The sequence below is a fragment of the Nilaparvata lugens genome, chromosome 2 (assembly GCF_014356525.2).
Source record: "Nilaparvata lugens isolate BPH chromosome 2, ASM1435652v1, whole genome shotgun sequence".
NCBI lineage: Eukaryota > Metazoa > Arthropoda > Insecta > Hemiptera > Delphacidae > Nilaparvata > Nilaparvata lugens.
In genome coordinates this window covers 13,968,151-13,981,852 of record NC_052505.1, presented here as the reverse complement: position 1 = coordinate 13,981,852, position 13,702 = coordinate 13,968,151, and the positions used below count along the sequence as shown (strand labels likewise).

At 35.4% G+C, this 13,702-nt stretch overlaps 1 protein-coding gene across 4 annotated transcripts in view; it reads right to left on the bottom strand.

Annotated features, from left to right (window-relative positions):
- Positions 1-13,678, bottom strand: part of LOC111056590 (C-Maf-inducing protein) — an 89,716-nt gene extending 76,038 nt beyond the window's left edge. For 2 of the 4 annotated variants that reach the window (XM_022343972.2, XM_039420606.1), the window contains exon 1: positions 13,290-13,665. The gene's annotated coding sequence lies outside the window, so the exon portion shown is untranslated. Of the gene's footprint in view, positions 1-13,289 lie in introns of all 4 variants that reach the window. The other 2 variants (XM_039420608.1, XM_039420607.1) reach the window with 2 other exon arrangements.
- Positions 13,679-13,702: the final 24 nt, after the last annotated feature.

Here is a 13,702-nt window from a genome sequence, read left to right as displayed (position 1 = left end):
TTGTCTGTCTGTATGTAACGCGATTACGGTCTGTCGTCTGTCTGTATGTAACGCGATTACGGCTAAACGCATTGATAGAATACGATGCGATTTGGCGGGAATATTCCTTTTTCAACTGCGCGTCGATGTATACAAAGGGATTTTTGAAATTTTGCATTTTAAGGATAATATAAAAATAAAAGGAATTCCTCCTTACTCTGATAACACTATATATCATCATCTACTTTGAATATAGGATCAGACTATAGAATTATTTATATAATCAATCAGCTGACAAGTGGATTATTCATTGCATGCATTACACAGATGTCTGGCCGTGTCTATTTCTATAAGGGAGGGTTTCGATATTTTTTATGATGCGTGCCCATCAGTATCAATATTCTCACATTTGAAAAACAAAATTTATTAGGTGATTGAAAATAAAATGAAAAATTATTAAATGAACTAAATAATGCTGAAGAAATTATAATATTCTTGATTGAAAAAAATTAATTTTAAAATAGTTGAGAAATATGTATAAATTGAGAAGAATTTGAAGAATGAATAAATTCATTATTATTATTGAATATTTTTATCAGATGGAAAGATTATCATATGGGATACAAATATCCAAACGTGAACTGAGTTAATCAACATAAGTGAGTTTTTGATCTTGGAGAAAACAAATAACAGTTTTTAAGAGTAGATTATGATTCAACTGTGAATTATTGTGATTCAACTGAATCAACTAGAACAGGTGACATTAGATACTACTTGTGGATGAGAAAACTGTGTGAGGTCTACTTTTCACAGAACTACTAGTAATCTTCTTCTTTAGATAACAGCCGTTGGGTTGAATGGCGGCAACTCTCCATGCCTCTCTGTCATCTGCCATCCTTTTGAAATAGATACACAATTAATTTGTATTCATTAAACTGACATAATACCTCATTGACTTCTATTCTTCCATTTTCCAGTACACTCTTGACAAATGCAGCTTGTATCATCGACTGTTAATAAATTATCGATGATTTTTTAGGCTGATGGTGTTTCCTACATGGCCTCAGCCTTGTGCGTGCATAATTAACAAATGGGTTAATGAAGAGTAATTATTCCATTAATATACTTTCATGTATTATTCACTATCATCCTACATGCAATTCCCACATAGGACTATTTATGTTGTCTTTTTTAGGGCTACTCTTGTAAAAAAATAAAAATATAAATCTATCAAGTCTTGATAATGGCATTATATAGCCTAAACCAACAATCTATATATTATATACTAGCTAGTTAGTATATATAGCCGAAACATGTTGTGACTATATAATTTTAAAAAGGGTACTTGGATTTCTATTTCTATTTCTATTTATTGCCTATTTACTGTATGTACTGTTTAGCATATACTTCTCAGTACACTGTGCATACTGTCTATATCACTAGATTATGAACCATAAAATGTTATCTTCATGATATAGAAGATCCAATTAAATTATCTTACATGCAATAGGATACTAATGACACGTGTGCATTTATAATTTTTTTAATTATGATTGTCAAAACCTTATAAACGTAAACTGAACAAATTTGATTACTTTGGCGTGGGTGAAAGTTAAGTGATGGTGGATGAAGAAAATTAGAGGAAAAGTTTAAGGTGGGTTCCGAACCACCGGGAGGCGATAATTATGAGTACTTTACTCTATGGATGATACTGTAATATTATGATAGTTTGATCTTGATTAGAAGAGATACATATGCTTTACCTACTTGTCAAAATAGAAAAATACTGTATAACAATTATGATAGATTCATTTCACAATTCCACACTTCCTCATAAATACCATAAATTCTTACTATTCGACCTATGTCAAGGCGAAGTAAATCTTACTATCGATAATACACTGTAAGATGAAAAATCTGGTGTGGCGCACTCACACAACTTTCCTTGCCGTTATGAAAATTGATCACCTGACGCTAGTGTTCACGCGCATCTCAAGTCTACTATTCAAAGATCTGCCAGCTGATGACAGGACAATAACGCTGGAGACACACGAAGTCTGCTATCTCTTCATAGTGAATGATTTTAATAGAATCATCAGTTGCCAACAGTTTGCAATTGAATAATCACATTATCTCGAATTTCAAGCTTATTTTCAATAAATTTTAGGTGAAAATGTTACTGAACATTAATTGTAGAGATCTTTATGCTCAATCTTTTCCACTTGAAATTTTTTGTTTAAATATATTGTATCTGAAACCTGATAATTGAGAATTTAAAATCACACTTAGCATTGATGGGGCGGAGCTCCTGAATTTTTTACAGATATGGGACTTGTGGCAGTTGATAGAGCTTATCAATAACTATTCTAGGTATGAATTTGATCAAAATCGTTGAAGCCGTTTTCGAGAAAATCGCGAAAACCCCTGTTTTTGAAAACATTTTTGCCATTTTAGCCGCCATCTTGAATTGCATTTGATCGAAATTGTTCGTGTCGGATCCTTAAAGGGAAGGACCTTAAGTTCCAAATTTCAAGTCATTCCGTTAATTGGATATCGTGTACACAGACGGTACCTTAATTTTTTTCGGAAAGTAATACTTACCTAAGGTAATAGGGCAAGGAAAGTAAAAATTGAGATACTCTTTAAACAGTTGGTCACATATTCACCTAATTTTAACGCTAATCTACGATTACATAAAATTATGGTCGAATTTTGTATAATGTAAGTCACATTATGTAAAACGTTTAAACATCCCGGGTTTAAACGAACAGCTCATCTAGGCCTAAAACAGCCTAGTAATGCATACGAGCCTTAAGAATTCCTTATAAACTAGTAGTTCTGTGAACAGTAGATCTCGCGCAGATGAAAAGTACAGCCTCCATCAGAGTGAATTATGTCCTGTCCTGACGTGTCGGTGAGATATCGGTGTGTAAACATCTAATGGCTGTTTCAAATGTTGTATCGACAATAATTATTAATATTAATTGAAATTATTATCATTAAAATGTTTATAATTTGTTGTAAACAACTATGCTACTATCATTAAAAGCTTACCGAGTTGAAAGCAGAGAAAAGTCGGGAGAAAATAATAAGCTACTTTGAGTTATCAATATTGCATGCCTCATCGCTTGCAATTAATAGTCCACACGACAGCTGATTTTTTCAACAAATTGCATTGATATTAATTGCATGCGTCATTCCATTTTCCTTGTGTATTTATCCTTAAAATGCAAAATTTCCAAAAACCTTGTAAATAGGTCGACGCGCAATTTAAAGAGGAACATACCTGTTAAATTTCATGGAAATCTATTGCCGCGTTTCGCCGTAAATGCGGAACATAAAAACATATAAACATAAAGAGAAATGCAAAACCGTCAACTTGAATCTTCGACCTCACTTCGCTCGGTCAATTAATATCATCAGTTAGTGTAATGTTATCAATTTGACAGGATTCTCACAGTGGGATACTCATTCAATCTAAAGCACAGTATATTTATGATAGCAAACATATTAAATTTGATTCGTTAATTATTCGTTGGTAAAATTTTAGTTTGATTACATTTTTTGCGTCGGATTTAAGTGGATGCGGTTGGCTGGTTTCCGTCCTGAAAAGGAAACGCAGCAGTATAACGATAATCTAGTTTGCAAATGAGAAATCATAATTTAGAACGTAATTCTCAATATTATCAAACACACGCTCCTTTTCTGGTAGTGATTGGAGCAGAGACCAATAACACTCGTGAAACAAGTCAAGCTTTTCGACTTCAACTCCAATGAGTAGTTTACTAGTAGTTCTGTCAACAGTAGACCACGCGCAGTTATAACGACGTCCCAAACCATAAGCACATCTACACTGAAACACTAACTATTAATTTGATCAGATCATGCTTACACAAAATTTAATTATCATATAACGCTTTCCGGAATTTAGCGCGAGAAAACCAGAAGACATCTAGGCGCCCAGACGAGCTATTATAAGTTCTTTGCATCCTATTTTAATAGTGCATAAAAATTGCATTCAATGAGGCATGCAATTTATAGTCTACACAGCTGTTAATTTTTTACCAAGTTAAATTGAGATATTGAATTGCATGCGTCATGGCATGCAATTTGTAGTCAACTCGACAGCTGATTTATGATGAATAATAATTATTTATAGTCTGATTTTTACTCTAATATTGGAGTATGAAGGAGGCTCCTTTTTCCTTTTATATTATCCTTGAAATGCAGAATTTCCAAAACCTTGTAGTGTATATACGTCGACGCGCAATTTAAAAAGGAACATACCTGTCAAATTTCATGAAAATCTATTACCGCGTTTCGCCGTAAATGCGCAACATGAAATAGTATATTTCGCACCTAGGGCCGAAAATGAGACTTTTCTGGCTCGAAATCGGTTTTCAAGTCCGAGGCCGTAGGCCGAGGACTAGAAAAGATTGAGAGCCGGAAAAACATTTTTGCCCATGGTGAGAACGTTATTTTTCGCCACACAGAAAAATAAACAAAATATATATGAGAATAATAATTATTCTCGTTGTCTATTATAAGCACTTCCGAAAGCAAAAGTGGAAGGTCATAGCTCTAGCAAATCTGAGGTAATCTGAATATCAAGAAATTGTCCAAGTATTTTTATTTTTTATTCTGATTTGTCTAAATAACCTAAATGATTATGTTCAATTATGTAAGAGGTTGAGTTTATACTTTTTATTCTTCCAAATGACAATAAGATGATATTATTATAAATGTTTTAATTATTGAATGATAAACACAAATAATGAGAAGTTTCTGATCAGCTGGTTTATCACACTTGAAAAAGTTTTTGATCAGCTGTTTTAGCACACTTTAAATTTGGCAAATTTGATGTGATCTGAATGTCAATGGAAGTTTAGGTTAGAAGTTCTATCCTTCTCTGAAAATCGAATTATTTGAATAGTTGATAATATATATCTTATCTGTATTTTATTCATTTAAATAAAATGATAGAAGGCCTATATATTATCACAGAATACTTTATTGAATTCTAGAAGCATAAAATGATTCCATTTATCAACCATGTTCCGTGATAAACGCTTTACTAGGAGGTTTGAGGTTAGATTCTATTATACTCTGAAAATTGAATTTGAATAGTTTATAATATCTTATTTGTATTTCATTTATCCAAATAGAATGATAGTATCTTATTGCCAAATACTTTATTCAATTCTAGAAGCATAAACTGATTCCGTTTCATAAACTATTTTGTAAACACGTTCACATCAAATCAGAATCAGCTGACTTCAAGGTTATTTTACAGCCCTAGGGCCGTAAAAATTTTACCGGCCTGGTCAGAAAACAATCACTTTCGGCCTCCATATGACGCACGAAAACCAGCTCATTACATCCAAGTGGGGCGAAAACATATAAACATTAAACATTAAGAGAAATGCCAAACCGTCGACTTGAATCTTAGACCTCACTTCAATCGGTCAATTAGTTAAATGGGAAGCATTCATATGGAATCGATTTAGAAGAGATCGATTTAGTCTTCTTTTCGAAGGAATCGATTTAGTCTCACACTATAAATAATAGAACAAAACTGGACATAGTAGGAGAGAACAGCTGAAACGAAGCAATTTGAACAGAAATATGAATAGAATAGGTGGTAATTGGAAGGAATATGTGGAATATGATGGTGGATTATTAGAGTTGGAGGAATACAAATATAGGAGGAATCTAAATAATTGGAGGATAATTCTTATGAATAATACGAGAATCTGAGGAAAGGAAAATTGTAACATCAGTCACGCGACATATTACTATGTACTTTCTTTTCCCTTCTTCTTTTCCTTATTTTCCTTCATATTCTCAATCTTCTTCTTCTTCTTCTTCTTCTCCTTCTTCTTTTTCTTTATATTCTCCTTCTTACTCTTCTCAGTCTTCTTCTTCTTCTTCTTCTTTTTCCTCCTCTCCTCCCCCTCCGCCACTTCCTCGTACTTCAAATTTTTTCATCTTCTACTTCGTACATCTTCATATCCTTCTTATTTTTCTTCTTCTTTCTCCTTTTCTCCTCCTTCTTCTTCTTTTCCTTCCAGCTTTTCTTCTTCATCTTCTTATCCAGTTTCTCCTTCTCCTACCTGTCTGTTCTTTATCTTTTCCTCCATCTTCATTCCCATTCGTTCTTCAAACTTCTTCTTCCTCTTATTCCTTATCTCCTGCTTCTCCTTCTCCCTTCAGCCTTTTCTTCATCATCTTCTTCTTCATCTTGTTCTTCTTCCACCTTCAGTTTCTCACTTTCCTTCCTATTCGGTCTTTATCTTTCCCTTCATCTTCGTCTTCTTCATTTCCTTCACCCTTCTTCTTTTTCTTCTTCCCCTCTTTTTCTTTTTCGTCTTCTTCTTCTTCTTCTCCTCCTTTTCCAATTTTCTTCTTTTTCTCCTTCTTCTTCTCCTGGTCTTCTTCTTCCCCTATTCTCTCCATTCCCTCTTATCTCCATTACCTCCATTTAGTGGAGAGTTAGTGGGGAGGATATTTTGAATATTCTTTCCGAAGAATGGACATTGATATGTCCAAAGCTCCGCCAATTTATGTAGATGCATAACAATATAATTATCTATAGTTATATATTTATTTTAGCTAGTTATTATATTACAAATTACTTTTTCATATCATATACAGTTCAATAATTATTTTCTTAGTCTATATTATGTAAATTCATCTATAATTTTGCTGTATTGTAAGCTATATTGTATATAAGTGTATAAGCCAGTATATATTGTAATCTACATAAATAAAGTACTCAATCAATCAATCAATCGCCACATCTTCTTCTCTTTTTATCTTGTCTTTTTCTCTTCATCTGCTTATCACTTCTATTCTATCCTCTCCAATTCTCTCACTCCTCCTCATTTCTCTCTGTGTTATTGTTAGGTAGGTGTTTGAATTTTTATATTAGACCTATTGGTGGTGGTGGGGGGGTTTGAAGGAGCGAAGTGTTCGAAACCCCCTCCTTGACTTTTGTCAAAGAGCGATCAAAATAATGATGCTATACGGTAGTAGAATCCATGTCACACTGTCACCATTCCTCTATAACTAGCATCAATGCTTCTCATTAAATTAATGCTGTCAGTTTAAAGTGAATCTTACTCTATAATGATCGATGTCTCCAATATCCAACTACTGAACGCCGCGCTATTTTAGCGTGACGCTACTCTCATCTCGAGTGACACACGTTATTTTTAGCCGTTAAGGATCTCACTCTTACCTGTTACCTCCCACACACGACAGTAACGTGACCGTGACTCGACAGTACCGTGACCGTGACTCGACAGTACCGTGGCCGTGACTCGACAGTACCGTGACCGTGACTCGACAGTACCGTGACCGTGACTCGACAGTACCGTGACCGTGACTCGACAGTACCGTGACCGTGACTCGACAGTACCGTGACCGTGACTCGACAGTACCGTGACCGTGACTCGACAGTACCGTGGCCGTGACTCGACAGTACCGTGACCGTGACTCGACAGTACCGTGGCCGTGACTCGACAGTACCGTGACCGTGACTCGACAGTACCGTGACCGTGACTCGACAGTACCGTGACCGTGACTCGACAGCACCGTGACCGTGACTCGACAGCACCGTGACCGTGACTCGACAGTACCGTGACCGTGACTCGACAGTACCGTGACCGTGACTCGACAGTGCCGTGACCGTGACTCGACAGCACCGTGACCGTGACTCGACAGTACCGTGACCGTGACTCGACAGTAGCGTGGCCGTGACTCGACCGTACCGTGACCGTGACTCGACAGTACCGTGACCGTGACTCGACAGTGCCGTGGCCGTGACTCGACAGTACCGTGACCGTGACTCGACAGTACCGTGACCGTGACTCGACAGTACCGTGGCCGTGACTCGACAGTACCGTGACCGTGACTCGACAGTACCGTGGCCGTGACTCGACAGTAACGTGACCGTGACTCGACAGTACCGTGACCGTGACTCGACCGTACCGTGACCGTGAATTGTGTATTATTTAGCACGACCGACCGTGATCTTTGTATTTGCTAATAATTTTAACTTTCGGACGAACTCTGATATTTGTACCGTGATTTCAGACAGCTTGTAGTCTAATAATGTCTGATCTTATCAGTATAATAACTTTCCTTGGCATTTTTGTTTTTGAGTGTATAGACTGTAGAGCCTGGGTAGTGAAAGTATTGGAAGGTCTAGTTGACGAATATGTTACTACTGGCTGAAATCCTCAATTTAGCCTAATTTTCTTTTATATATTTTTAGAAAGAATGTTTTGCATTTAATTTTCAGAAATAATGTTGACATGCTGTGGCATACCGTATCGAAACAAAAATACAATAATTACATGAATATTCTAGCCTGTGTGTTACAGTGTACTTTGCTTAATTTACATATCCTGTACATATCCTGTACATATCCTACATTTACATTTACCTAGATATATTTACATATCCTGGTTGAATGGGAACATTGATATGTTATTTATAATTCATGCTGGCAGTTTCAAGTGAATCTTTACAATCACAAGTATATATCACAATAGAAATTGTGATAGATCTCATAAGATTATAACATGCATACATCAGTATTTATTTTAAAATAAATTTTATTTTTAACCAATTTATTTTTATTATTTTAGGCTATAAGTCTCAACCGTTTGGAATAGGTCATCTATTTGGAACATCAAGGTCATCTACGTTTAAACGGAGATCAATCAATTGTTCGTTCAAACCAAGAATGTAGCACATTATAAGGACCATGCCACGCGAGGCGTTCTCCGTCGACACGACAGAACAAGATGCTCTCCTATTGGCTGGACAAAAAGCTCAGTCGATACACCAACCCAATCAGCCAATCAGACAGCTTTCTGTCCTGTCCTGCCGACTGAAAAAACCCTCGTGTGGCTTGCAACTAATAAATACGACAATGCGACGATACCTTGATATAATCTCAGTTTAGCGTTAAATGTAGAAGGGTCATTGATAGATGTGACCAAATATTCATATATAGTCGTAGTTTAGCGTTAAAAGATTAATCCACATCTCGTTTAAACCCAGAATGTAGAAAATTAAAAATAAATGCGATTATGCGACAATACCGTAATATAATCCTAATTTGGAAATCATCCTACGTTTATAACTTTGACAGGGCAAACGTTTATATTACTAGTAGTTCTGTGAACAGTAGACTTCGCGCAGTTATAAACCACAGTCTTCTCTAATACTGTCCATGATAAGAGTAAATTCTGTCCTGTCCTGTCGGCGAGATATCGGTGTAAACGACTAATGTCTGTTTGGGTTGTTGTATCGACAATTCTAATAATTTGATGTAAACAGCTATGCTGCTATCATCAAAAACTTCTTCTTCTTCTTCTTCTTTTCCTTCCCCTTATGCCGCTAAGCGTCGGGTGCCTCCAACCATTTCTTATATTGCACTCTATCCTGGGCCATCCTCCTAACGTCTGTCATTGTCTTTCCTTTTCCAGCCGCGATACTCGCCACATACTCGCTCCATTCCATCCGTGGTCGTCCCCTGCCTCGACGTCCCTCCGGTCTTGCTTCCATTACCATCCTTGCTTTTCTTTCCTCCCTCATTCGTGTGACATGTCCATACCAACCTAAAGCTTTTCGTTGGACAGAAATGATCAGCTCTTCCTCCTTTAGAGTATCTCTGATCACTCCATTTCTCACTCTGTCTCTCCTTGTCTTTCCAACGACTTTTCTTAAATATCTCATTTCTGAGGAGGTAATTCTACTTTTATGTTTATCTAGGAGTGTCAGGCATTCTGTTCCATACATTAGGATGGGCTTAAAAACTGCTTCATAGATTTTCATTTTTGTTCCCTGGCTTATCTCTCTTTTCCCAAGTAGTGTCCTGCTTATTTGGTAGTATACCTGGTTAGCTTTCCTTACCCTATTATTGATTTCTTCATCAACCTTTCCATCTGTGGAGATGACCGTTCCCAAATATTCAAAGTTATTCACTCTTTCCATAGATTCATCAAAAACTTACCGAGTTAAAAGCAGAGAAAAGTCGGGAGAAAATACTATGCTACTTCAAGTTATCAATTGCATGCCTCACTGCATGCAATTAATAGTCCACACATCAGCTGTGTTTTCAAGTTAAATTGAGATATTGAATTGCATGCGTCATTGCACGCAATTTATAATCCACTCGACAGCTGATTTATGATGAGTAATTCTTTAGTCTGGTTTTTACTCTAATATTAGCGTATGAAGAAGGCTCCTTTTCCTTTTATATTATCCTTGAAATGCAACATTTCAGAAAACCTTGTATATACGTCGACGCGAAATTAAAAAAGGAACATACCTGTCAAATTTCATGAAAATCTATTGCTGCGTTTCGCCGTGAATGCGGAACATAAATATAAACATATAAACATGAATAAAGAAAAATTCAAAGCCGTCGACTTGAATCTTAGACCTCACTTCGCTCGGTCAATTATATTGTTAAACGTAAATGGGGCATATGGGTCGAAGAGTATTTCATATTCATGTGAGAGTTGAGCATTCACATGTTATGTGCATGTTGGAGCAAAAAGCAATCCTGTCTAATTAAAAGCGTCTCCTTGACAACTACTGTAGGGAGTCGGAAGCCCTATGACGTAGGCCTTTTGCATTGACCTTGAGTGACAAAAAACATTAATTGAAGTTTGATAGCAAAATGAGCCAGCTAATTAAAATGTCCGGTTCTATCCCGATTTCATTCACTATCAGCGTTTTTTGGTGATAACGAGATCGACAAGTTGATTACACTACAGGATTTTTCGTTAATCCAGTGTTGAATTCAAGTGAATAAGTAGGAAGATACTTGATAGAAGAAAGAAATGATAGGCGGAAGATAATGAGAATGGATTCTGAATTCCAGTGAACAATATTAGAGTGAATACTTGAAATTATAATAGCGAATATAAGAATTAACAAATGATTAAATGATAATTGAGGATAATTATTAATAAATGATTAGATGATAACATTGAATGATAATGGAGGATAATAAAAATGATCTCTCATTCATTTTGTAAGTAATACAAAAGTGTGAAAAAGTATGATAGATTACTTTTGGGATCAGCTTAGATTAAAGAAAAGTGCTTCAAATTATACTATATTTTACTGGAGCTAGTTATAATGGTGTAAGAACAGGAACTAGTTACTCACAAAGAAAAGCACCGATACTTGAAATTATAATATAGAGAAGACAAAGTCACGCTTGTTCTTTGAACTACAATTCATTTGCTTATACAAAATACCAACCACTGATACGATTTTATAGACAATAATTCCACTCATTTATTTTACTTACAGGACTGGAGAAGAAATTTTGGAAGAGTTTCACAATATCAACATGTATTCAACAAATTTTACTCAAAAATGTTTAATAGATGAGTGGTTGTGGTTATTTCAAGTCGTTTTATTCTATAAGAATATCTACGACCACTACCGAAAATGTTGATGCTGCATTATCACAACATCATCATCACCAAGACTACAATAGAACCGATTTAATCGATTCCTATCACAGTTTTTCTACGGATGGAGAATGAATCAACAATGAATGAAGAAGATGAGAGGGATATATTTAATGTAGTGTGATTCATTAATTCATTCATGAATGCGGCTTCCTCTTACACAGCCAATGAATCAACTTTCAATTTATCACAAACAACAATAATTCCACTCACAACTTTCCATGATTAATATCAAATCAGATATATTCTTACATTTCTTCAATAGGATTTCATAATAACAATAATACAAGGTACTTTAGATGCAACGAGTAAAAAACTGGAAGATTTTCCATCATGGATATTACTATTGAGATGTGAGTCATGAATTATTATTATTATTCTCTGTTATCTCTATAGAGTAGGTCCTATAATTCATTTTTATCTATAATAATTCTATTGTCAATAGAACATATTTTTCTGGTACACTAGTTGGGGAAGTCGAATTTTATTAACTTGCATTTCTCAATCTGATAATGATTCATTTTTAATCACATCTACAGCAAGTTATCTTGTAATCTGTTTACAATGTTATTAACCCATTAAGCTTCGAAATGAATCATATCATCTCTATCATCTATCCAGCTCTGCTTTCTGTATTTACTGAGATAATAAATAGTTTAAGAATAATTACTACGCAAATCCCTTCAATAATTTTATGACAATGACGTGCTAGGCAATACCAACACCCTGATCGAACATGAATACAAAAGCCTCATGATGTCTTCTATCAACGATATTCTTTTTGCCACGAAAATCTCACATAGTTAATAAAATAGTTTAGGTCTAAGTAGTGCAATGATTTCAAACGGTATTTTCTTGAAAACAGAATAATACGTACCGGTACTAGGTAACAAATGTAGGCCTATAGGTAGGTATTCTGTATACTCGACATATCTCAAAAATATTTTTATAAAAGCTTATGGAATACAAAGTAAAAACATGTTTCTGTATATGCAGGTTTGGCTCTGCATAGGGCGAACCCAAGAGCGCCCCCCCCCCATAAATTGGGAGTCCAAAAATGTCATCAGTAGGCTATAGGCAAAACTACTGATTTTTGAGGACCCCCCAAGATATGAGCAAAGAGCTCCCCCCCCCTTATAATACTAATTATTATAAGATCAAGAATAAAATGCTTTGAATATAATACTAACTTTTAACGTAAGTTACCCTCTTATCACCCACACCGGCACCTTACCTTATCACCGGCAATTTGTGAAGAGGATTTTAGGAGTTGTAAATTGATTGTGCACTGCTCATTTAAAAAACTTCCGTTTCCCGGAGGTCATTCTGTATAAACCCACCATACTGACTGTTATAAGATGATTGATAAACTGATTGATAAAATAAAACTGTCAATAAAAAACAGTACCTACACTATAATACTGTACTGGTGGATGAATTTATATAGAATTGAAAAAATTACATAATATAATTATAATATTGAGTAGAATCTAATATACGGTAATTATTCATATAGTAGAATTTATTCATCTACCTAGGTACTTTCCCTTCGCTGATACGGTAGGTCAAAATGATTAACTTAAGCTCTTTGAGATCTAAAAATGTACTGTATTTTATATTTTACGGGCCCTTACTATACAAGATAATTTACGGGAACCCAAGGAAACTAAGCTAAAACATTATTACTATTGTGTTGAATAAGAAATCTGATGGAATGAAAATCTTATGTATCAATGTATGATCCCGATCCCTACAAATTAATACACAGGTATTAATTGCACTTAGAATTAAAAAAAAGTAATTTACCTTTATAGAATTTCCAGGAGAGACACATGAAATTCGAAATACCACACTAATTAACACAGATCATTTCGATCGATTCCAAATCACAGGTAAAGTTCCGCACTCATTTGAAAAATCACTGAAGGGTCTTAGCACACATGACACTAGTATTGCTCAGGTTTTTGCATGAAAAGGGGTGTATGATAAGGTGAGGATTTTCGAGTAAACGATTTCTAGCTCATCAGACTACTGGGTTGATAGAAAAAACTCGACATTTACTGTCAGGATTGTGTCAGAAACTGATTCATTCGCCTAGCAGGTATGCAGAAAGATTTTTCTGCTGACAGTGGAAAAAACCGCACACAGTCACACCCAGCAGCACAAACACTGCACTGAAACTGAAAACGAAAACTGAGCTCTGAAGCATTTATGCCAGA